This window comes from Triticum dicoccoides, chromosome 2A, assembly GCF_002162155.2.
Source record: "Triticum dicoccoides isolate Atlit2015 ecotype Zavitan chromosome 2A, WEW_v2.0, whole genome shotgun sequence".
In the NCBI taxonomy this organism is placed as follows: domain Eukaryota; kingdom Viridiplantae; phylum Streptophyta; class Magnoliopsida; order Poales; family Poaceae; genus Triticum; species Triticum dicoccoides.
In genome coordinates, this window is record NC_041382.1 from 381,507,379 (window position 1) to 381,534,630 (window position 27,252).

Genomic DNA, 27,252 nt, shown 5'->3' on the forward strand with positions numbered 1-27,252 from the left:
CAGTGAAAATATCCACTTTTCTTCCCAATAAGAGATGTCCCCAAGTCAAAAGAGCATGCACAACTGCCGCCAACTTGAGATCATGAGTGGGGTAGTTCTTCTCATTAGGCTTCAACTAGCGAGAGGTATAAGCAACAACTTTCTTCTCTTGCATCAATACTGCGCCAAGACCTTGGAGAGAGGCATCACAAAAGACCTCGTACAGCTTGGATTCATCAGGCGGAGTCAGAACTGGAGCAGTGATCAATTTCTCTTTCAAAGTGTTGAAAGCAATGTCACAGTCCGGAGACCAAACGCACTTGACGTGCTTCTGGAGAAGATTAGAGAGAGGCTTCACAATCTTAGAAAAGTTTTCAACGAATCTTCGGCAATAGCTTGCGAGACCGAGGAAGCTACGGAGTTGCTTCACGTTCTGAGGAGGTTCCCAATTCACAATTGCAGACACCTTCTCGGGATTCATGGCAATGCCCTTGGCAGAGATGATATGACCAAGATAAAGAACCTCATCAAGCCAAAATTCACACTTGGAGAACTTGGCGTAGAACTGGTGTTCCCTCAGCTTATCGAGTACCAAACGCAAGTGTTTGGCATGATCTTCCTTGTTCTTCGAGAAAACCAGAATGTCATCGAGATAGACGAAAACGAAGTCATTGGTGTAGGCGTTGAAGATGAAGTTCATCATGCGAGAGAAAGTCGGAGGAGCGTTGACGAGGCCAAAAGACATGACAATATATTCATATGAACCATAGCTTGTCCTGAAAGCCGTCTTGGGAATATCTTGCTCACGGATACGAATCTGATGATAACCCATACGGAGATCAAGCTTGGAGAATACTTGGGCACCTTTGAGTTGTTCGAACAGCTCATTGACCTTGGGAAGTGGGTATTTGTTCTTGATGGTCTTCTTGTTCAATGGACGGTAATCAACACAAAGTCGGTCTGTTCCATCCTTCTTCTTCACAAAAAGAACACCACAACCCCACGGAGAAGAACTAGGCCGGATGAGACCCATTTTCTCTTGAATATCAAGTTGCTTCTTCAACTCCTTCAACTCTTCAGGTCCGAGCTTGTAAGGACGCTTGCAAACAGGTTCCATATCGGGCTCAAGATCAATGACAAATTCAACTGGCTGGTGCGGAGGCATTCCTGGAAGCTCTTCTAGAAAGACGTCTTGATATTCGCAAATGACTGGAATTTGCAAGATAGCATCCAGTTCACCCTTCTCATTGAGAGAAAACAGACAGATAGTATCATCACGAGCGGCAAAGACAATTACATCCTCAGACGAATGAGTCAATTGAATCTACGTGGCTGCACAATCAAGCTGAGCCTTGTGCTTAGAAAGCCAATCCATTCCAAGAATAAGATCAATATCCGAGTTACCAAGAACCATTGGGGAAGAAAGGAACTTGTAGTCGCCCAATGTGATAGTAACATCTGGCACCTCCAGACTTGCACTCAAATGTTTGCCAGGAGAAACGATATCCGTTTGTTTACCCAAATGAGAAGAAACGAACTCATGCTTGGTAAAAAAATGGCTTTGACATGAAACAATGCGATGCACCAATGTCAAAAAGAACTTTTGCAGGAATATCATTAACAGGAATGTTACCCATGATGACATCTGACGAGTCCTCTGCCTGAGTTGCATTCAGCAAGTTGACCTTGGCATGCTTGGGGTTATGCTTGACCACAGTTGTACTTGCCGATCTGACAGGAGGAGGAGGAGGAAGACGCCTCTGGTTGAAACATTTGTTGGCATAGTGACCCTTCTGTTGGCACTTGTTGCACGTGACCTCTGAAAGCGGACGGTGATACGGAGCACTCGATCTTGGAGCTTGAGACGAAGTCTTGTTCTGAAAACCAGGGTTGGGTGGGTGGGAAGATCCACTGCCACCTTTGCTCTTCTGCTGATACGGCTGACGAAACGGAGGAGGAGGAAGCCAATACTTATGCTGCTTGGCAACTTGAGTAGAGGAAGAAGGAGTAACATCTCTGACTCGCTTCTTGGAAGCATCACATCTTAGTTGAGCAGCCTCTTGCTTCAATGCCATGTTGTAGAACTCATCGTACCTCAAGGGCTCAAAGAGGACAAGAGCTAGCTTAATTTCTTCTCTGAGACCACCCCTGAACTGGTATATCATGCTCTTCTCATCAGGCACGTCCTGCTTCGCAAAGCGGGCGAGCTTCTGAAACAACTTGTTGTAGTCATAGACAGACAAAGAGCCTTGCTTCAGGTTGCGGAATTCCTCACGCTTGCTTTCAACCACGCTCTGAGGGATATGATGAGCTCTGAAATCTTGACGGAATTCATCCCAGGTAATAACACGTCCACCTCTGGAGTCCTTGTATTGCTGGAACCATTCTGCCGCTTGATCTTTGAGTTGGAAGGAAGCGAACTTAACAAACTCCTCAGGCCTGACATTACTGCACTCGAAATGCTTGCACAGATCCACAAGCCAATCGTCAGCATCGGTTGCCTCAACACAATTGCTGAAAGTCTTTGGCCCATTAGCAAGGAACTAGTTGAGTGTAGAAAAGTGATTCTGATTGATGCCTTGATTCCCTTGTTGCCTTGATTGCGCTCTTGGAGAATTTGCATGATCAACTGCGTGTTTGCATTGGTTGCGGCCATCACAGCTTGCCATGCCTCCGGAGGAGGGGGGGTTGGTGGCGGATCAGGATTCGGAGTCATGCGTGTTGGAGGAGCCATCCTGAAGAGGTTGACATCCATTAGCACATTGATAGACAAATATTGAAGCTGAATCCAACAGAATGAAAATTGCAACATATAGTCTTCACATTCAAACAAAACGAACGAATGCATTCCTCTTGAAATGGTCACATATCAATAAATTGAGAAGCCACTTAGAATTAAGGTAGAGAAATAATTCAACAAGGTACGGATGAAGAACGAATAATCGGTAAGAAATCCCAATCTCAAACCAATATCCGTGGAAGAAGAACTAGAGCTACAAGAATTCCCACCTATGAAACTCCCGAACCTTTCCGGTTATGCAATCAGGTGTTGGGGATACAGGGGAAGCATAATATCTCACCCAAATCTAGCAAATCCTACATCCAGCTGTATCCATCCTTCAACACATAACCAAGAAAAACTTCAGAAACCATCTACCTCAACCTTCGAAAAGCATCCATTATACAAGTTATGGCGATACTCCCGAACTCCCGCCCCAGTACTGGGTGGCGTCGAGGTTATCTCACCAACGAACTGCATAAAAGAGATTTTCGATGTCGGCGTACTAAACTCAGGTATTCCAGAACTGCAACGATAAAATTATGACGACAACACCTCAGAGCTCAACTCCCTGGGACACTTCCACAAAACTCCTAACAGGAGGCACCAAGACAATGTTCTCATCATAAAACCATCGGAACGATTCCAAGATACCCGCGTGATCCTAAAAAAAAATTTAGTGAAATTTGAGAAGAGAAGAGTCAAAACTCTACGTCAGGATGCCTTACCAGAGCGATGAGGAGATTGGGAAGTAAAAATAATTCCTAAACTCTCCGATATATAATTCCTAAATGACTCAAAACATTTTTCTAGACACAACTCGGCCGCTAAAAATGATCAAGCAATGGGGCTCCTAAGGTCGGGGAAGGCTCTGATTACCAATTTGTAACACCCTCGATGCGACTATATCTCCCACGAGTCGAGGCACGACTTAGAGGCATAATCGCATTGAAGGCATATGTCGCAAGTTAGGCAATCTTCACAACATCCCATGTAATATGATAATAGAAGGGGAGATAACATAGTTGGCTTACAATCGCCATGTCAACCAAGTACATAAATAACATTACATCATCCAAACACTCATGGCCCGACTACGGCGCCAAAATAAAAGATAACCCAACATGCGACACGGTCCCGATCACCCCCAACTGGGCACCACTACGGATCATCAGGAAAGGAAACATAGTAACGTTGAGAGTCTTCGTCGAACTCCCACTTGAGCTCAAGCGCGTCACCTGGAGCAGAAACACCAGGCCCTGCATCTGGGGTAATAGTAATCTGTGAGCCACAGGGACTCAGCAATCTCGCACCCTCGCGATCAAGACTATTTAAGCTTATAGGTAAGGCAAGGTAAATATATGTGGAGCTGCAGCAAGCGACTAGCAAAATATGGTGGCTAACTTATTCGCAAAAGAGAGCGAGAAGAGGAGGCAAAGCGCGAGCGAGAAACTAGAGGGCAACCTGCGCAAACATTACTCCAACACTGTGTCCACTTCCCGGATTCTGCCGAGAAGAGGCCATCACGGTAACACCCTAAGTTGATTCATTTTAGTTAAGTTAAGGTTCAAGTTATCTACAACCGGATATTGACAAATTCCCATCTGCCCATAACCGCGGGCACGACTTTCGAAAGTTCAAATCCCTGCAGGGGAGTCCCAACTTATCCCATGACAAGCTCTCACGGTCAACGAAGGAATAGACCTCCTCCCGAGACGTTCCGATCAGACTCGGTACCTCGGTTCTTCAAGACACTTCGACAGGTTAAAACAAGACCAGCAACACCGCCCGAATGTGCCGACAAATCCCGATAGGAGCTGCACATATCTCGTTCTCAGGGCACACTCAGATAGGTCAATCTACGAGTAAAACCAACCCTCGAGTTTCCCCGAGGTGGCCCCGCAGGCTGCCTGGTTCGGACCAACACTCAAAGGAGCACTGGCACGGGGGGGTTTAAAATAAGATGACCCTCGGGCTCCGGAAACCCAAGGGAAAAACAGGCTAGGTGGAAAATGGTAAAACCAAGGTTGGGCATTGCTAGAAAAGCTTTAATCAAGGCGAACTATCAAGGGGTTCCCATTATAACCCAACCGCGTAAGGAACGCAAAAATCCGGGAACATAACACCGATATGACGGAAACTAGGGCGGCAAGAGTGGAACAAAACACTAGGCGAGAGGCCGAGCCTTCCACCCTTTACCAAGTATATAGATGCATTAAGATAACATGGCAATATAATGATATCCCAACAGTAAATAAATGTTCCAATAAGGAACGGCCTCCAAACTTCACCTACAACTAGCAACGCTATAAGAGGGGGCTGAGCAAAGCGGTAACATAGCCAATCAATGGTTTGCTAGGACATGGAGGGTTAGAGGTTTGACATGGAAATTTGGGAGGCTAGAAAGCAAGTGGTAGGCATCGTAGCATTGGCATAGCAAAAGAGCGAGCAAACTAGCAAAGCAAAGATAGTATTGATTTCGAGGGTATGATCATCTTGCCTGCAAAGTTGTTAGAGTTGACTGGATCCTCGAAAGCAAACTCAACGGGCTCCTCGTTAGCGAACTCGTCTCTCGGCTCTACCCAAACAAGACAAACAAGCAACAAGGACACAAATCAACCACGTGCAACTCAAACAACATGATGCAAAGATGGTATGCTATGCGAGATGCGATACGGGATGCATATGCAAGATTTGACAATGAATGCATGAACCTGGCCTCAACTTGGGAATCCAAGTGTGCCACTGGAAAGATGAGATGAAATCGCTTGAAAACGATATAAAGAACGCCAGAATCGGAGTTACGGTTTGGAAATGGCAAGCAATTCAAATGTGACACCGGTCTGCGATTTACAGCAAGTAGCCATCTAAATGCAACGAAATGAACATGCTACAGCATTCAAACATGGCATAAAAATACATGGCAGGGATGCATTCATGATGCTTAACAAAAGTCTAGCACCGAGCTACGGCCAATTCATCCATTAACAGGTTCAAACAAGCATGGCAAAAATGCATATGGCAAACAGATCTCAGACTTAGTGAAATTAACACTTGTCTGGAATTTCAGATCAGGTAGCGCTCTTTGGAGCAACAAAACTACTTGCTACAGGACCTGAACATGACAAAGTAAAGCATGGCAGGGATCTACTCAAAGAGCTTAACAAAAGTCCCTTAGTGACCTTGAGCCAAAAGGGATCAGAAAATACAATTGCAAGCATGTGAACATGGCAAAAACATAATCAGATCACAGACTTAGTGAAAACTGGAGCATGCTGAAAGATATCTCAAGAAGGCATGTTTACGAGCTCGATGCACTCACTACGGAGCAAGTCATGACAAACTAAGCATACACCCATCAAGAATACACAAAATGCAAGCTAGACATGGCAAGAACAATAACATAGCATGCACGGATCAACTAAAACATCATCGGCAAAATTGCAAACAAGTTGACAATCTGCCCAGATTCACAAAGTAGCAAAAGTAGAGCTCGATTGACTCAAGTTAGGGTGCTCCATAATTGCAAACAAAGACATGGATGGATAGATCACTACAATATTAACAAAACATCCTTACTGATCATCCTCAAAAGAGGCACGGATCACTAGGAAACAATAAGAACATATGGCAATATGAGATAAACAGCTCAAGGACTTGGTGGAATTGCTAAGTCCCTGAAAACAGAATTACCAAGTGCCCCACTTGGCAAGCTTGTGCTAGTCACCACACACATCACAAAAATACATGGGTTGCACCTCTGGAAAGATGACAAAGCCCTTAACAAAACATATGTAGAGCTCATGGGCATATCATGCACACAATAATCATGGCAAAAATGACAAATGTCTAAATGGAGTAGCAGATCTGACAATTATCTCAAGTAGCCCTCTTCTAATAGCATTTCGGGCATCAAGCTAAACTCAAATGAAAATAATGCAATGGAATGGAATGATGTACTCTCTGAGATGAACATTTTGATATGCTATATGCCAAAAACAAAGTTATGGATGCGAAGTTACGGCACGATGAACAGGAGCACATGGATCTAGGATTTCGAGGACTTAGAAGAAAAACCACCTCGCATAATTAGGGTTTACTGTAGACGTCCAGATCTGGATCGCGGCGCGCTCTACGAGGATGGCCGGACACTCGCCAGAGTCACAAGGAGAGCTCACCGGAGGGGGGGATCCGGTGACGAGGGGCGCGTCGGAGAGGGCCCGGGGAGGCGCGGCCGGGCGCGGGACCAGAGGGGGCGGCGAGGGGCGCGGGCCCGGGGCGGCGATGGTGGCCGCGGTCGCTGGCGAATTGCGGCAGCGGGACGGCAAGGCTCCGACGGGAAGCGGTCGGCGGCGCTCGGGCGGTTGAGGACGGGCGGCGGAGGAGACGAGCCGGGCTCAGACGGCGCGACTTGGGCCGCGGGGGCCCTCCACGGGCTCTGCGGGCCGGCGAAGTGGGCGCGCGGCTCGGCGAGTCGGCGGCTGACACGTGGCGGTGGTGGGCAGTGGCGGACACGTCCGGCGGCGAGAGGTCGGAGGAGACTAGGTTAGGGTTGGAAATGACCCGAAATTTCGGGGAGGGACCTATTTATAGAGGTAGGAGGGGCTAGGGAGCTCCAAATGGAGTGCGGTTTTCGGCCACGCGATCGTGATCGAACGATCTAGATGATGGAGAAGGCTTAGGTTGGTTTTGGGCCAAATTGGAGGGATGTTGGGCTGCAACACACACGAGGCCTTTTCGGTCCCTCGATTAACCGTTGGAGTATCAAACGAAGTCCAAATGATACGAAACTTGACAGGCGGTCTACCGGTAGTAAACCAAGGCCGCTTGGCAAGTCTTGGTCCAATCCGGAAATGTTTAAACCCCACACACGAATGAAAGGTAGAAATGACCACCGGAGGAGAACAAAGCGTCGGAATGCAAAACGGACAACGGGGAAAATGCTCGAATGCATGGGATGAACATGTTATGCAAATGCAATGCACATGATGACATGATATGAGATGCACGACAACGACCACAACACATGGAGACAAAAACCTGAACCCGAGAAAATAAAATAACTTAACGCCGGAAACGGCAAGAGTTGGAGTACAGATTGGGAAAGTTACATCCGGGGTGTTACATTATGTGCCCGTGGATTTTTATTGTTCTTGACATAGATTGCAATCCTTCATGTCCTATTATTCTTGGTAGTCCTTTCCTTAGAACATTGGTACAATTATTGATATGAAGGAAGGGAATATTAGATTCCAATTTCCGTTAAGAAAAGGCATGGAACACTTCCCTAAAAGAAAATTAAATTAACTTATGAATCTATTTTGAGAGCCACTTATGGATTGCCTTCCAAAGATGGCAATACCTAGATCTATCCTTGCTTTTATGCCTAGCTAGGTGCGTTAAACGATAACGCTTGTTGGTAGGCAACCCAATTTTATTTTTATTACTTGCTTTTTTCTCCGGTTTAGTAATAAATAATTTATCTAGTCTCTGTTTTGGTTGTGTTTTTTGTGTTTAATTAGTGTTTGTGCCAAGTAGAACCATTGGGAAGACTTGGGGAAAGTCTTTTTAATCTTGCTGTAAAAAACAGAAACTTTAGCACTCACGAGGACTGCTGCCATTTTTATTTGGAAAGTTATATTTAGTTAATTATTTTTGAAGATGATTAATAGATAAACTCCTCACGTCAAGCAATTTATTTTAGAATTTTTGGAGTTCCAGATCTTGCGTTACCTACAGATTACTATAGACTGTTCTGTTTTTGACAGATTCTGTTTTCAATGTGTTGTTTGCTTATTTTGATGAATCTATGGCTAGGAAAATAGTTTATAAACCATAGAGAAGTTGGAATAAAGTAGGTTTAACACCAATATAAATAAACAATGTGTTCATTACAGTACCTTGAAGTGGTGTTTTGTTTTCTTTCGCTAATGGAGCTCACGAGATTTTCTACTTTAAGTTTTGGGTTGTGAAGTTTTCAAGTTTTGGGTAAAGATTTGATGGATTATGGAACAAGGAGTGGCAAGAGCCTAAGCTTGGGGATGCCCATGGCACCCCCAAGATAATCCAAGGACACCTAAAATCCAAAGATTGGGGATGCCCCGGAAGGCATCCCCTCTTTCGTCTACTTCTATCGGTAACTTTACTTGGAGCTATATTTTCATTTACCACATGATATGTGTTTTGCTTGGAGCGTCTTGTATTATTTGAGTATTTATTTATTAGTTTTCCACAATCATCCTTGCTGCACACACCTTTTTGAGAGAGACACACATGATTCGGAAATTGTTCGAATACTCGATGTGCTTCACTTATATCTTTTGAGTTATATAGTTTTTTCTCTAGTGCTTCACTTATATCTTTTAGAGCACAATGGTGGATTTGTTTTATAGAAACTTTTTGTTCTCTCATGCCTCACTTAGATTATTTTGAGAGTCCTACAAAACAGTGTGGTAAATTGCTTTAATTATGTGAGGCATTCAAGATTAATAAAAAAATTCTTATGAGTGTGTTGAATACTATGAGAAGTTTGAAACTTGATAATTGTTTTGAGATATGGAGATGGTGATATTAGAGTCGTGCTAGTTGAGTAGTGTGAATTTGATAAATGCTTGTGTTGAAGTTTGTGGTTCTCGTAGCATGCACGTATGGTGAACCGTTATGTTAAGAAGTCGGAGCATGATGTATTTATTGATTGTCCTCCTTATGAGTGGCGGTCGGGGACGGGCAATGGTCTTTTCCAACCTATCTATACCCCTAAGAGCATGCGCGTAGTACTTTGCTTCGATAACTAATAGATTTTTGCAATAAGTATGTGAGTTATTTATGATTAATGTTGATTTCATGGATTATACGCACTCTCACCCTTCCACCATTGCAAGCCTCTCTAATACCACGCATATCTCGCCGGTATCACACACACACCATATACCTTCCTCAAAACAACCACCATACCTACCTATCATGGCATTTCCATAGCCATTCCTAGATATATTGCCATGCAAGTTTCCACCGTTCCATTTACTATGACACGCTCCATCATTGTCATATTGCTTCACATGATCATGTAGTTGACATTTTAGTTGTGGCAAAGCCACCGTTCATAATTATTTCATATGAGTCACTCATGCATCATTGCTATCCCAGTACACCGCCGGAGGCATTCATATAGAGTCATACTTTGTTCTAGTATCGCGTTGTAATCATTGAGTTGTAAATAAATAGAAGTGTGATGATCATCATTCATAGAGTATTGACCCAAAAAGGGAGAAAGGCCAAATAAAAAAAGAGGCCCAAAAAAAGAAAAAGAATAAATAAATAAAATTGGGCAATACTACTATCCTTTTTCCACACTTGTGCTTCAAAGTAGCACCATGATCTTCATGATAGAGAGTCTCCTATGTTATCACTTTCATATACTAGTGGGAATTTTTCATTATAGAACTTGGCTTGTATATTCCAACGATGGGCTTCCTCAAATGCCCTAGGTCTTCGTGAGCAAGCAAGTGGGATGCACACCCACTTAGTTTCTTTTGTTGAGCTTTCATACATTTATAGCTCTAATGCATCCGTTGCATGGCAATCCCTACTCACTCACATTGATATATATTAATGGGCATCTCCATAGCCCGTTGATACGCCTAGTTGATGTGAGACTATCTTCTCCCTTTTTGTCTCCTCCGCAACCACCATTCTATTCCACCTATAGTGCTATGTCCATGGCTCACGCTCATGTATTGCGTGAAGATTGAAATAGTTTGAGAACACCAAAAGTATGAAACAATTACTTGGCTTGTCATCAGGGTTGTGCATAATTTAAATACATTGTGTGGTGAAGATGGAGCATAGCCAAACTATATGATTTTGTAGGGATAACTTTATTTGGCCGTGTTTTTTTGAAGAAACATAATTCCTTAGTTAGTATGCTTGAAGTATTATTATTTCTATGTCAATATTGAACTTTTGTCTTGCATCTTTCGGATCTGAATATTCATACCACAATTAAGAGAATTACATTGAAATTATGCCAAGTAGCATTCCACATCAAAAATTCTATTTTTATCATTTACCTACTCGAGGACGAGCAGGAATTAAGCTTGGGGATGCTTGATACGTCTCCAACGTATCTATAATTTTTGATTTTTCCATGCTATATTATATCATGTTTTGGACAATGTTGGGCTTTATTATACACTTTTACATTATTTTTGGGACTAACCTATTAACCGGAGGCCCAGCCCAGAATTGTTGTTTTTTGCCTATTTTTGGGTTTCACACAAAAAGAATATCAAACGGAGTCCAAAACGGAATGAAACCTTCGGGAACGTGATTTTTGGAACGAACATGATCCAGAGGACTTGGACCCTACGTCAAGCAATCAACTAGGAAGGCACGAGGTAGGGGGCGCGCCTACCCCCCAGGCCCGCCCTCCACCCTCGTGGGGCCCACGTTGCTCCACCGACGTACTCCTTCCTCCTATACATACCTACGTACCCCTAAACCACCAGATACGGAGCCAAAACCCTAATTCCACTGCCGTAACTTTATGTATCCACGAGATCCCATCATGGGGCATTTTCCGGAGTTCCTCCGAAGGGGGCATCAATCACGGAGGGCTTCTACATCAACACCATAGCCCCTCCGATGAAGTGTGAGTAGTTTACTTCAGACCTTCGGGTCCATAGTTATTAGCTAGATGGCTTCTTCTCTCTTTTTGGATCTCTATACAAAGTTCTCCCCGTCTCTTGTGGAGATCTATTCGATGTAATCTTCTTTTGCGGTGTGTTTGTTGAGATCGATGAATTGTGGGTTTATGATCAAGTTTATCTATGAACAATATTTGAATCTTCTCTGAATTCTTTTATGTATGATTGGTTATCTTTGCAAGTCTCTTCGAATTATCAGTTTGGTTTGGCCTACTAGATTGATCTTTCTTGCAATGGGAGAAGTGCTTAGCTTTGGGTTCAATCTTGTCGTTTCCTTTCCCAGTGATAGTAGGGGCAGCAAGGCACGTATTGTATTGTTGCCATCGAGGATAACAAGGTGGGGTTTATATCATATTGCATGAGTTTATCCCTCTACATCATGTCATCTTGCTTAAAGCATTACTCTGTTCTCTTGAACTTAATACTATAGATGCAATGCTGGATAGCGGTCAATGTGTGGAGTAATCATAGTAGATGCAGGCAGGAGTCTGTCTACTTGTCTTGGACGTGATGCCTATATACACGATCATACCTAGATATTCTCATAACTATGTTCAATTCTGTTAATTGCTCAACAGTAATTTGTTCACCCATCGTAATACTTATGCTCTCGAGAGAAGCCTCTAGTGAAACCTATGGCCCCCAGGTCTGTTTTCCATCATATGAATCTTCCAATACTTAGTTATTTCCTTTGCCATTTATTTTACTTGCATCTTTATTTCTCTTTATCATAAAAATACCAAAAATATTATCTTATCATATCTATCAGATCTCACTCTCGTAGGGGACCGTGAAGGGATTGACAACCTCTTTATCGCGTTGATTGCAAGGAGTTTATTTGTTTGTGTAGGTGCGAGGGACTCGTGCGTGGCCTCCTACTGGATTGATACCTTGGTTCTCAAAAGCTGAGGGAAATACTTACGCTGCTCTGCTGCATCACCCTTTCCTATTTAAGGGAAAACCAACGCAGTGCTCAAGAGGTAGCAGTGATTCTTCCGTAACGGTGAGAGATCGCATTAAGTCCAGGGCCTCATTTAGGAGTGAAGGCTGGACGGGGAGCTGAGGACCTACGAAGCTGGGCATGGTAGAATCTACCTAGCCGTGCTTGCTGGACGCAGACCTCGAGAGTTCAGAGTTGGCGTCTAGAGGTGAGTTTGGCTCTCCGATGATAGGGAGAGTCCTATTTTATTTTAGTTTTGCCGAAAATATAGTTACCTTTGGGCCTCCGGCAGAGAGCTCCATAGTAGGAGAGAGTCCGGTAGGCTTCAAACTCCCATCTTCGGATGAGGTGGTCTGCTCAGGATCTAAGGCCAGGGTAGGGATGATAGTTGGTCTTTGAGCGGTGCCTGATGATGGATCCGACGGGTTTCCTTCTTGAAGACAAGGAATAGCAGTCGAGGCCGTAAACCCATCGAAGATCAAGTCTCCTTGGATATCGGTGATGTAATTCAAGTTTCCGAACCTAATCTGATGACTAGGGGCATAGCTATCGATCTGTTCGAGGTGACCAATTGAATTGGCTCGCAGAGCGAAACCGCCAAACACAAAAAGTTGACCAGGGAGAAAAGTTTCCCCGGAAACAAGATCGTTGTTGATGATCGAATGAGCCATTGTACCTTCTGCTGATGACACTCTAGAACTCTCAATCAAAGCACCAATGTCAGTGTCAAAACTGACCGATCTCGGGTAGGGGGTCCCGAACTGTGCGTCTAAGGATCGAAGGTAACAACGGACACGGGGAACACCCTCTTAATGGAGGTAAAACCCTACGTCCTGCTTGATTGTATTTGATGAGTATAGGGGTTACAAGAGTCGATCTACCTAGAGATCATAATGGCTAAACCCTAGATATCTAGCCTCTATGGACTAAACCCTCCGGTTTATATAACATTGGTGGGGCCTAGGGTTGTATAGAGTCGGCTTGCAGAAGAAAGAAATGACATATCCGGACACCAGTCCTGCCATACACGCATAGGAGAGTCCTATCCGGAAATGGGGGAAGGTATTCTACCTTGTATCTCCACGGCCCATCAGTCCGGCCCATATCACACAGCCCGGATACCCGAGGACCCCCAAATCCAGGACTCCCTCAACGGGCGGGGTCTCTAATGCGTACAACGACTAATCCTGTTCGTGGGAAGCCAACCGGCTGGGTCGGAACAGAGAAACTACCTCGTCGTGTTCATGGGGAGGCAACGGAATGCATCGTGTTCATCGGGAAGCAACATAATATGTCGGCTTGGACGAAACAGCCGATACGAGGTCTGGTGTATCGCAGAATGGAGGAAACGGGCCTTCTGTTCGACCGTGTATGGTCGAAACGGGGTCCTGTTCATCAGGAATGGTTTGGCGTACCGCAAAATGGAGGAAACAGACTTGTGTTCGACCATGTACAGTCGAAACGGGGGCCTGCTGATCGGGAGGGGTGTGGCCTACCGCAAAATAGAGGAAACAAACTTCTCTTCAACCGCCTACGGTCAAAACGGGGTCCTGTTCATCGGGAGGGTTGTGGCATACCGCAAAACGGGACTCCACGGGCTACTGTTCATCCACCGTCGACTTCCTCCAGCCTCCACCTGCTACTATTCATCCATCGTAGATTTCCTCCAGCCTCGACCAGCTACTATTCATCCATGGGGTTCCTGTTCATCCAGGCTCCACCGGCTACTGTTCATCCAGCCCTCCACGGGGTCTTGTTCATCCAACTTCCACCGGCTACTGTTCATCCAGCCCTCCATGGGTCCTGTTCAACCAGCCCCTCCACGGTGTCCTGTTCAACCAGCCCTCCATGTACGGGGCCCCTCCACCGGTTACTGTTCATCCACACCCATGCCTCCTCGATCGAGGTCATATTCATCCAGCGGCAACGGCCTCTACTACCATGGGATGATGTTCATCCAACCCCCACCAGGAACTGTTCATCAAGAGGCAGCTTCGATCGGCTTCAGTTAGTAGCAGTAGCGAAGGAATCACTCGGGTTCAATTAACAACAAGGGTTCGATCGGGGTTCAGTAATGTAGCTAGTGCAATCGCTCGGGTTTAGTTAGAGCCCAACACCTCGCTCAGGTTTAGTTAGAGCGCAACGCCTCGCACACACACGCGTACGTGTACGAGAGAAACGCGCAAACCTCCATGCATCACTCGGCCTTGACCACCCACCGTAACCGGGAACTCCCTTATATTTTCCTCGCCCTTGCTTCAACCACAAATTTTTCCGTCATGGACGGCCCAAAGAATGTCATGTAGGTGCGTCTCCGGCCCGCCCATGATGAAAAGCCCATTTTCTGTCATGATTTTTTGTGATACAAATAGGAGCCCACCACATTTATGATGATACCGGGTTTTGTCACAATAATCGTCATAGAAGTGTCATAAGCATGACAGAATCTTTTTTTGTTTGGCCCAAAATGTCACGTATGTGTATTTTTTGTACTGACCCCAATCATGGCACTGGCGTAGTAATGAACAATGAGGCATCAAATCACAAAGCTGCTCCTTTCCTGCAGTTAAGAGGGACGAAGTAATGCTAAAAAAATAAGTTGGAGGGACGAAGCATCCGTCATTTCACTCGTTGCTGAATCCGCTTCTCCCTGATCTTCTTCAAGTTAACCACGTATATCTTCTGTCGTTGTTCTGCCTCATGTGGGACGCGGATCGGCTTGGTAAAGCACTGACACGTGGGACCGCATGTTAGCAAACCGCCAGGCCAACATCCTCCTAAAATAAGAAACCTCCCCCGCCTGCCGCGTGTCAAAATGACCTCCTTTTTACTAATCTTGATACTATAATTTTTCAGATCAATATAATCAAGATTTGTATAGATAGTAGACAGGAGCAAACCAAGTGGTACGGTTAAGGCATCCACAATGTGTAGCCAAATGTGAAAATAGCTTTTGGCATTGATGGGAACCATTGTGGATGGTGCTGCCAAAGCTGAAAAGATGAAACCGAAACTCCCTAACACTACTGGAATCAGGATCTTTGCTGTCAGCCAGCTCTTTGCCCTCAGCTAGCTGATGGCAAAGAAGGTCTTTGCCATAAGCATACAGAAAGTTGACAACAAAGAAAGACCGAACGGCAAAGAGTGTGTTTGCCGCCAGCTAGCTCTTTGCCGTCAGCTAGCAGACAGCATAGAAGATTTGCCGTCAGCTAGCTTACAGCAAAGAGGGAGGATGGCCCACTAGTGAGAACAACCTAACTGCCACTTTTTTGCCGTCTACTAGCTGATGGTAAAGAAGCTCGCCATTCGTGAGCAGACGACAAAGAAAGTCGCAACCTAATGGCCGTTCCCCCCGGCCCCACCCCACTAGCAATGCTCTATGCCGTCTGCTAGAAGACAACAAAGAAGTTAAAACTAACTAAAAACGGTCGGCTCCGCGCCCCACCCCTCTCTCTCTCTCTCCCTCACCTCACCGGCGCCACCCCAATGCACCAACGGACCTCGCGCCGCCCTAACGCTCGCGCCACCCTGACGCCCTCGCCGCCCACGCCATGCCAACGCCCTTGCCGCCCGCGCCACCCTGACGCCCCTGCCGCCCCGATGCCCTCGCCGGCCGACCGCCCCGCCACCTCGACCACGAGGCGCCCCGCGGTACCGATGCCCTAGCCACCCCGACAGCCCGCCGCCCAGTGCCCCGCCGACACACTCCGGTGAGCTCCCCCTGTTTTTTTCTACTGCTAGTAAATAGGTTAGTTAGTACTATTAGTTTCTTTTTCTCTGCTGCTAATAATTAGGTTAGTTAGTACTGTTAGTTTCGTTAGTTTGGTTTTCTAGGTTACTTTGATTTTCTAGGTTAGTTAGGTTACGGTCATTCCTCTCATGTCTTCTTTTGTCAGATTTTGTTTTATGTAGTAATTTAAGTTCTGTTTCGTTGACTTGTTTGTTTGAGTTTGTGTTTCTATTTGGCCGGTGATGAAAAACCTGTTAATCATACCATCTTTAGCGACTGATTGGTTGCTGTGCACCCATGCTGTCATTCTGCAATTCTTAGGAAAAATGGAACATCTTGGCATAATTTTTGTGAGTATTTCTGAACTTATGCTGCGAAAATGTGCAATTCTAATGTCCACATTGGCTATGTCGTAATTTTTAGCAAAATGTTAATCGGGATAGAATTTTTCAAACGGTCTATCCTTTTGGTGGATCTTGAGTTGCTTACTGCTACTTTTTTGATCATAAGCATAATCCTATTTGCCTAGAAAGCATTGTCTGACGGCTCAACCATTTGTTATGAAACTCTTTAAATATTCTTATTTGAACTTAGGAATCTGTGTAACGTTTCTGTTTGAATTTTCTTTCATAATTGGAGATTGTTGTCTATGGATCCTGGTGATGACTTGTGATGTTAAAAATTAGTGGCCTAATTCATACATTGATGAGATTTATATTATCACTCTGAGTGATCTGTCCAACAACATATCCAACTTTTTTTATGTTTGTGTTTTTTGGTGATATTTCTGTTATCTGGACACAAATGTTCATAAATTGTTAATTTGCTTTGATCTTTGTTGTTAATTTTTGGTTTAAAATATTTCTCTATGAAGAGAGTACAAGCAGATCTTTGTTGTTATCTGGACACTTATGCTTTGATCTTTAGACTAGGTTGGTTAGGTTAGTTTCTAGGTTAGTTAGGTTAATTAGTTTGTAGGTTAGTTAGGTTAGTATTTAGGTTAGTTAGGTTAGTTCTGTTAACCAGTTCTACTTTTAGTTTTACTAATTACTACTCCTAGAAAACAACCATGTAAATGATTAGGATTAGGATGCATATGCATCCCTTTTCTTTTGTTTCTCGAAAATCAGAAAAGAAAAAGAAAAGGCAGGTTTAGTCATCATTTGTCAATTAGTTGGCTAATGGTTTCTATAATTATTTGACCATGGGCATGGACAGGTAGTGTGACACTCCAAAATTTTAATTTGGTTTTCATCAAAAACTTTGTTGGATTTTAAAAGAGGGCATTTAAAATTTCTTTTCCAGAAATCCTTCCTCTTAAAAACTTCCTTTCCTTTGGCAAGGATTTTCTTTTCCCTTTCAAATTTGGTGTTGATTTTTTTTGGAAGCTTTTCCTTCTGGCCCTCTCAAACTTATTTATTTTCATTTAAAAAAAAGAAACCCTAGGAGTTTTGGGACTTCTTTCTTTTTGAAACCACCAATGGTTTTACCATGTATCCTATAGTAAATCTTCTCAAAACCCCTCCCTCCACCTTTGAGCAATTTAAATCCTCTGTCTCAACAAGTCCAAACAAGTTTTGGATTTTATTTCAATTATTTTTATCTCCCAAAACATTTCTGCCAATTATTTTGAGCCTAAGTGATTTTCAAGGCAAGTACCACTTTGCCTTTGAGTTTTTATCCCAAACCAACTTCCCTGGATTGTCTTTAGTACCCACAACCTAGAACCATCTTGATCCACTTCTTCTTTTCAAATATTTCAAATTTCACTCACTGCAAGTTTGGACCAGATTTGACAAATTTGATGAAATTCATATCTACACTCCTCCAAAAATTCCACCAAAAATCATGCAACCTACTAGAGCAATGAGAAGCCACTCCACCAAATTTCAGCTCAGGAAAAATCCCTAGATGCCAAAAGCATTCTGTCGAACACCTGAGCTGCACTGTTCTTTGCATTTTCAGTAAAGTTCAGTAAAATTCAGTTTTACAGTGTCGTTTTTTTCAGAGTTCAGTCACAAGCTCACAGTGCGCTTGGCTCGATGCTCGCAGCCCCTCCCTCTTGTCCGGAGCTTCACACGCGTGCGTGGAGCCTTCCTGGCGTCGGTGGCGCGCTGGCCCGCTCTCGCCGGCGTCTTCTGCGGCGTCGGGACCTCCCGTGGCGGCCGACAGAAGGCACACCACGGCAGAACGCCATTCAGCGCCGCCCAAAGCCCCCTGGCTCTCCGCGTGGCCTCATGCATGCCAGCGCACGCCCGTGGCACCATCACCGTGGCCCGGCAAGCACGGAACGTGCTCCCTGCCGCCGATGGGCCGCGCCACCCCCGTTCCATCGAGCTCGACCCAAACACCCAAACCCCGGCTAGTTTAGCACCTAAACGGACCCATTGAACCCCCACGACGGCGCTTGACCCCTAATCCTCCCCGACCAATGCCCTGCGCCGCCGTAAGCCTCGCCGGAGAACCCAGTTCTCGGCCACCGCCTCGAATCGCCTATAAAAAGGAACGCGAGCTCGCCCTCGAGCACGCACCTTCACTGCACCTCCCCAGGACCCTGCCAAGCCACCAGGAGGACCTCGAGGAGGTCTCCTTCCCCAACTCCGGCCGCCTTGCTCCGCCTCGGCCTCCAGCTTGATTCACTCCGGTGAGGCCATCTCCGACGCCCAAACCTCGTCCGTAGCCCTCTCTCACACCCAGTACTCTAACCCCCTCATCAATTTGGCCTTTGCAGTCCTCTCCGACGAGCTCCATCCACGCCCGAACCACCGTCCGCCGGAGTTGAGACCGCCGTCGACGTGGTGCTCCCCGGCGACCAACACCACCACCCACCGTTGCGGAAGGACACGGTGAGCACGTTGGTAACCTCCGATCCCCTTACCTCGCCGTGGATCGCCGCCGGCGACCACCGCAGCCCTCGGGCGCCGACGAGCCTCGTCCCTCCCATTTGAAAGTTTAAACATGACAAGTGGGACCCGCTGTCAGCCTCTCTGTCCTTTCTAAACGAAGCGTTTTCTGAAAACGCCTTCTGCCAAATGCGCTTTCCCTTTGGGCTGGCGTAGTTTCTGCCGAAGCGTTTTCTGTTTTTATAAACTAGCCCCTGGAAACTTTCTGTTTCATTACAGATGAGTCCCTGGATTAAAACCCTTATAACTTTTAAACAAAAAGGTAGTTTTGATTGATTCTTTTTCTGTTCTCTTTAAAATTTTGTCTAGTTTTTTATCAGATTTATTTGAAAAATATTTGGAATACTTTTCGTGCACCCCTTGGTATTTACAATAGCGCATATATTTTCTTTATACCGTAGATACCGAAGGAGGTGACGGAGCCGCGAACTGCACCGAGCTAGGCTCCGACTACTCTGAACCAGGGAAGCATATTTGAACTTTTGATATGATGAGTGTCTTGGCATGTTTTGCATTTAGTTAGTTTCATGGCATGTTGATGAGCATATCGATGAACGCTATTTTATGCAATGTTGAGGTAAGTGAGTTCGATGATCCATAAGTGGATGGATGTGAGTATGAATGGCCATGTGTTGGCATGAGGATGGGTAAGATGGCAGTGTCGTAGCATGCGAGTCTTATGCCAGACTATATGACTTCAGTGTCAAACCGTATCGGTCCAGTTCCTCTCATTTCCTTCCCTGTACTACCACATGTTTTCCGCAAGGAATATGGTTTAGTAAGTTGCAAACCGCTTTCCTGGTACACACCAAAAGGAGAGGCCGGGATGATGGTTCCATGGCCCTGGATTAAAGCCAGTCATCCGGTCAGGGGGCATGGGTGTTTTCGGTTGGGACCGAGAGGGGGGCACCCCTTAGAGCGCGTGTATATAAATTTGATCCCATGCTATTCGAGATTGTGATCTCCCCGTCTCAAAAGTTTTTCTTGGACGATGTCTAGGGTGAGTCCTGGCATCGAGAGGTAGGATGGGTGTGTACTGGATAGCTGTGTTTTCTTCCGAAAAAACGTAAACGGAACTAGTCCTTCGTGACTACGGAAATCCGTTGGCTGTGGGAAAATTTTTGTACAAACTCTGCAGAGTCATACATTCCTTGAATCATCTATTCCATGTCCAAATTCATATTATCTTGTCCTAACAGTATCAGTTTGATGACAGAGACTCCGGTGAATCCCATGAGTGCTAAGTCCGGTTAAATGTTATTCCTGTGGGTGGACTAACCTGTTTATTATCATGAATTGAATATTTATTATGAGTATTATTTACTTGTGAATAAAGCCCTTTCTGTGATGTCGCCCCGACGTCCGACTGTGGCATTTCTTTTAAAGCCCTTTCTATGATGTCGCCCCGACGTCCGACTGTGGCATTTCTTTTAAAGCCCTTTATGTGGTGTCGCTAAGACGCCCGACTGTGGCATGATTTTCTCCTTTATTTATTTGTTCACCTTTCGAGGCGTCACTTCAGACACCCGATCGGTTCCCATTTATATTTCTGTCGGGATTTCAGGTGGACTACCGCCGATTCCCTCTTTGCTTACCTTGCCTGCTAATACTTCAAATGTACATTGGTGAATTAATCATGACGCATTCATGCATGCATTTGTTATATCTTACGTCCGAACTGTCTTGCGAGTACTTTCAAAGTACTCACTGGCCTGTTGATTTGGCCAGATGCTGACGAAGGCGATCTCATGGATGAAGAGTTCGATAGCGAGTCCGACGCCTAGAGGAATCCCAGTCAGTCTCGTGCGACCCTGGATTTGGTCACTGTATTATATCCGCTTCTGCAACCCGAATAAATTTATCGAGCCTCACCTCGACGCTCGATGAGATGCCAGTTTGAGAGTCGTGTTATCACACTCCCCACTGTGTTATTCCACCATCACTTTATCCTCGAGTCAGTAGTATGCCACCACACCATTGTGTTATATCTGCCATTATGTATAATTATTGGCGCGCTTGTAATAATTTGTTGAGCAGCCCTAGCTCAACCTTGTAATATATCCTATGCTACTGGCTTATTGTATCAAGAATTTGTCTACCAGTGAGGAGGATTTCTCTCATACTGGACTCAAAAGATTGGTTTCTCAATAAATATTTTTATTGGAAAACCGGTCGTGACAAGCTTGGTACCAGAGCCAGGCTGACTGTAGGAAGCCACTAGGTGCGATCGCTAATTGGTTATTAGCATGATAGAGCTAATTTATATTTTTGCAATTGTAGTCATTTTTTGATTGTCAGCATAAATTTATGATCTGACCAATCAGAATTTTTGCTTACCTTTGTAGATGGCCGACAACAGCTGCGAGTCTCAGACCTTCGCCAACGTGCCCGATGGGTTCATCAAGCTTCTCTCCTTCATCATTCAGGTCGCGATGGGGCCGTCTGTGCGCCCAGTCTTCACACTCTACCAGCACAAGGTCAACGACAGTCTGACCATGCACCAGGCCACGGTGCAGTTCAGGGGAGGGCGTGGTGAGTTACGCCGCTTCCGGTTCGTGGGAAGAGCCATGCCTACGGAGAGGCATGCTATGCAGATGGCAGCCCGTGAGGCGATAGCTCGCCTCAGGGATGTCCTTCCCGCGATGAAGACTCGTCGCTACCGCTATCTTCCATGCCATGTGCCTTACACCTGTCACTACGCATTCTCCTGCCCCAGAGGAGAACGAGATGAGGCTTTTGAGATGCTTATTGAGTATCTCCGGGATCTGGAGGCAGCCTTCGACAACCTGGTGGACGACTTCGTAGCTCCCCGCATGGACTCAGTCCATGGCTGTACCGCCAACAGGAGGGAGCTCCTGCCCGCCGCACCGCCACTGACTTTTGTCTCGTCATCAGCATCTTATGCACCTACTCGTCGCCTGCCTACCACCGAAGAGTTCAACCAGGCCATTGCGCCCACTCCAGCGCGCACTGCACCACCCGTTGTGCCTACTCCTATTCGTGTTGCTCCGCCCCTGGCACTCGCTCCATCTACCCGACGCAGCCCTTCACGTCTGGAGCCTATTAGTGAGGAGGAGGTCGAGTCCCCAGCCTCACTGCGCCTCACCCTTGGCAGGGCCAAGGAGATCGTCAACATTTCCGGCTGAGTGCGCTTGCCCGTCATGCGATGTACCGCTTTGTAAGATATGTACATAGGTTGTGAGGAGTAGCCAGTTTGCGCATCATGTAGGAACTGGAGAAGTGCACTAGCCTAAATAACATGTCAGGATTATGTACGCATATCCTGACTGATGTATTGTATAATTATCGCCCGCGTGTAAGATATGTAATGAGCAGTCCTTCTCCGTGCGCAATTCGATTGGTTTTCTTAAGTGATCTTGGTCATTTAAATTATTTGCCATCCTTGTGCAATTTTGGATTTGTTTTTGCAATCATCTTCGCTTTTCTTATGAGTTTTACAAAATTTATCCCCAGAGTGAAAAATGTCTCGTCCTTGGACTCGCTCCACGCCTACTCCACCAGAGGAAGATTATGACACTCAACCAGGCAACAATTTCACACAAGGGCAGTCGAGTCAACAGAACAGTGAAACGGCACTTTCCCAAATGTGCCGCCTTTATGAACAGAGTCAGCAACAACATCGTGAAATGATGAACCAAGTCATCAACATGGGGAATCACCATGGACAGTATCAGCAGCAATCCAAGTTATCTGAGCTTCAGAAGACACGTCCCCAAACATTTTCTCACACTGACAAACCTCTTGAATCCGAGGACTGGCTTCGAGATATGGAGAGGAAATTAATTATTGCAAAATGTTCAGACCCCGAAAAGGTATTGTATGCTCCGCACTATCTCACAGGAGCAGCCGCATCGTGGTGGGAGAATTTTCTGCACATGCATCCCAACGAAAATGACATAACCTGGGATGATTTCAAGGAAGGTTTTCGTGGTGCACATATTCCTAAGAGTATTATGAAAATCAAGAAGAGAGAGTTCGATGACCTCAAACAAAGGAACATGACAGTGTCAGATTACAACAGTCAATTTACTCTATTGTCCCGCTACGGCAATGAAGAGCGTATGACTGAAATCAAGAAGATGGAGAAATTCCTTGACGGTCTGGCGCCCGCGCTTAAATGCCAACTGGTCGTGCACACTTTTCCTGATTTTAAAACACTGGTGGACAAAGCCATTACTCTGGAAAATGAGAGACGCAGTTTGGAAGATATCCGCAAGCGAAAAAGGGACCAGACTAACCATGCTCGCAATCACCGAAGCGGGACAGATTTTCAAAAGGGTGGGACACACAAATCCTCATCCAATGGCTCACGCCCAATCAAGAATTTTCATGCAAGGGACAAGGAATTCACCTATCGCCCCGGCGTTACTTGTTACGCTTGTGGAGAAGAAGGGCACTATGCCAAACAGTGCCCCAAGCCAAGGAACTCAACCCCAAAGCCGAACAACGGCGGCAATAATTCAGCGCCCAAGCGAAACAATTTCAATCCCAACAATAACCACAGGAAGGGTCATCTGAACCACGTAACCAAAGAGGAGGCACAAAATGCTCTGGATATCGTACTCGGTACGTTTCCTGTCAACACAATACCTGCAATGGTTTTGTTTGATTCTGGAGCTTCTCGCTCTTTCATTTCGGAAAGTTTTGCTTTGCAAAATAATTTTTTGATGCTTCCTTTGGAGAAATCCATGATCATCAAGTCCCCTGGGATTCAGCAAGTTACTCAGAATTACTGTCAGAATGTGGTCATTGAGTTCGAAAGTTTGGAGTTTCACGCAAATCTTATTGTATTGGAAAATAAAGGACTGGATGTCATCCTAGGGATGGATTGGCTAACCACCAACAAGGGGTTTATCGACTGTTTCAACAGGACTGTAATTCTCACACACCACCAAGGGAAGACAATAAGAGTGTCAGCCAATGAAGGAAAAATACCCTGGCAACCGAGATTAAATAAGGTGGACGTTTCTGAGCTAAACAAGGTTCCAGTAGTGTGTGAATTTCCAGATGTATTCCCTGAAGAGCTACCAGGCATGCCACCAGACCGAGAGATAGAATTCAGCATTGAGCTCGCACCAGGAACCACCCCCATATACAAGAAACCGTACCGAATGGCACCATCCGAATTAGTTGAGTTGAAGAAACAAATAAACGAATTGCTAGACAAAGGATACATTCGAGCCAGCTCATCACCTTGGGGATCACCAATTTTATTTGCCAAAAAGAAGGATGGAACGCTGAGATTGTGTATTGACTATCGAGCACTTAACATGGTCACAGTCAAAAACAAATACCCTATGCCAAGGATAAACGATTTGTTTGATCAACTCGCTCAGGCCAAGGTATTCTCAAAAATTGACTTAAGGTCAGGATACCATCAATTGAAGGTACGAACGGAAGATATCCCCAAAACAGCCTTCACCTCCAGATATGGATTGTACGAGTTCACAGTGATGCCATTTGGATTAACTAACGCCCCAGGATATTTTGTTCACCTCATGAACAAAGTATTTATGAAGTTTATGGACAAGTTTGTCGTGGTATTCATCGACAATATTCTGGTATACTCCAAGACACCAGAAGAGCACGCAGAACATCTCAGGATTGTGCTAGGAGAGCTCAGAAAACACCAATTGTATGCCAAGTTCAGCAAGTGCGAATTTTGGCTAAGACAAGTAGGCTTTCTAGGCCACGTACTGACCCAAGACGGTATCGCAGTGGACCCAGAGAAAGTCAAGGCCATACTTGGCTGGAAGTCACCAGCCAGCGTAACAGACATACGGAGTTTCTTGGGAATGGCAGGATATTACCGCAGATTTATTGAAGGATTCTCCACCATAGCCAAGCCTATGACACAGTTGCTCAAGAAAGATAAGAAGTTTGAATGGACAGAAGCCTGCGAGAAAAGTTTCAAAGAGCTAAAGCGGAAGTTAACGACAGCACCAGTATTAATTGTACCCGACATACACAAGAATTTTGAAGTATATTGTGACGCGTCCAGAAAGGGTCTCAGATGCGTGTTGATGCAGGAAGGCAAGGTTGTCGCCTACGCTTCAAGGCAACTTCGCAAGCATGAGGAAAATTATCCCACTCATGACTTAGAAATGGCAGCAGTTATTCATGCACTCAAGGAATGGAGGCATTTCTTACTTGGGAATCGATGTGAAATATATACGGATCACAAAAGTCTCAAATATATTTTCACACAGCCAGAACTAAACTTACGGCAACGACGTTGGTTGGAGTTGGTAAAGGATTATGATGTTGGTATCCATTACCATCCAGGGAAAGCAAATGTAGTGGCTGATGCCCTTAGTCGGAACCCCAGCTCCGACGAAAACAATCTGCATAGCTTGAGGCCCGAATTCCAACAAGAATTTGCCAAGCTCAACTTGATAATGGTAGCAGAAGGCACCATATCAAACTTGGAAATACAACCCGACATTGTGGGGAAAATTAAAGGAGCTCAGCCCGGTCACACCAGCATCGAAGGCATCAAAAGAAAGTTGAGTATGGGCAAGGCCTCGGAATTCGTCATAGACAATGAAGGAATATTATGGTACAGAGAAAGGCTCTGCGTGCCAAACATAGAAGACCTTAAACAGCAAATTTTAGCTGAAGCCCACACCGCCCCGTACTCGATCCACCCTGGAGGAACCAAAATGTATAAAGATATTCAGGAAAGATTTTGGTGGCACGGTATGAAGAGGGACATAGCCACCTTCATTGCATGTTGCGACTCATGTCAACGCATAAAAGCTGAGCATCAGAGACCAGCCGGACTACTGCAACCGAAAAAAATACCTGAGTGGAAATGGGATGAAATAGGGATGGATTTCATTGTCGGACTACCTCGGTCACGACACGGGAATGATGCCATATGGGTCATCACTGACAGGTTAACCAAAGTGGCACACTTTATTCCAATAAAGACGACCCACACCACTCAGAGGCTTGCCAGGATTTATCTTTCCCGCATAGTTTGTCTGCACGGTGTCCCGAAGACTATAATATCCGACAGAGGCACTCAGTTCGTCTCAAGATTTTGGGAGCATTTACAACAGGCTCTGGGAACCCAACTAGCCTTCAGTACCGCATACCACCCACAGACTGATGGACAAACAGAACGCGTAAACTAGGTTTTAGAAGACATGCTGAGAGCATGTGTCCTCACATATGGAACCAGTTGGGAAGAAAGCCTGCCATACGCCGAGTTCGCGTACAACAATAGCTACCAGGCCAGCCTACAAATGGCACCATTTGAGGCTTTATACGGACGAAGATGTCGTACCCCGTTAAATTGGTCAGAGACCGGAGACAGCCGCATCTTCGGACCAGACATGCTCAAAGAAGCCGAGGAAAAGGTCAAGCTAATCAGAGACCGACTTAAGACCGCTCAAAGTCGAAAGAAGAGTTATTATGATCAGAAACATCGTAGGGTCAGCTTCGAACCCGGTGAGTTCGTATACCTGAGAGTATCCCCTATGAGAGGATTGCAACGATTCAAGATTAAAGGGAAGCTAGCACCAAGATTCATCGGACCTTTCTGTATAAGGGCACGAAGAGGCACGGTAGCCTACCAGCTAGACTTACCCGAGGAATTATCCGATGTCCACGACGTGTTCCATGTCTCGCAATTGAGGAAGTGCGTAAGCAACCCAGAGAAACAAGTATCCCATGAAAACATTGACGTGCAGCCAGACCTCACTTATCGGGAACGTCCCGTAAGAATATTAGAGGAGTCTGAAAGGAGGACCCGACAGAAGACCATCAAGTTTTTCAAAGTCCAGTGGAGCAATCACACCGACAATGAAGCAACTTGGGAAAGAGAGGATTTTCTCCGGACAGAGCATCCACACTTATTTAAGGATCAGCTGAAATCTCGGGGACGAGATTTTTCCTAAGGGGGTAGGTGTTGTGACACTCCAAAATTTTAATTTGGTTTTCATCAAAAACTTTGTTGGATTTTAAAAGAGGGCATTTAAAATTTCTTTTCCAGAAATCCTTCCTCTTAAAAACTTCCTTTCCTTTGGCAAGGATTTTCTTTTCCCTTTCAAATTTGGTGTTGATTTTTTTGGAAGCTTTTCCTTCTGGTTGTTACCCTCTCAAACTTATTTATTTTCATTAAAAAAAAGAAACCCTAGGAGTTTTGGGACTTCTTTCTTTTTGAAACCACCCATGGTTTTACCATGTCT

General features: G+C 45.3%; 1 non-coding gene across 1 annotated transcript; it reads left to right on the forward strand.

The window, feature by feature from the left end:
- Nucleotides 1-16,366: 16,366 nt before the first annotated feature.
- On the forward strand, nucleotides 16,367-16,458 carry LOC119359886. The gene has a single exon (XR_005172716.1). It is a non-coding gene; the product is annotated as a small nucleolar RNA SNORD96 family (small nucleolar RNA).
- The last annotated feature ends 10,794 nt before the right edge of the window (nucleotides 16,459-27,252 follow it).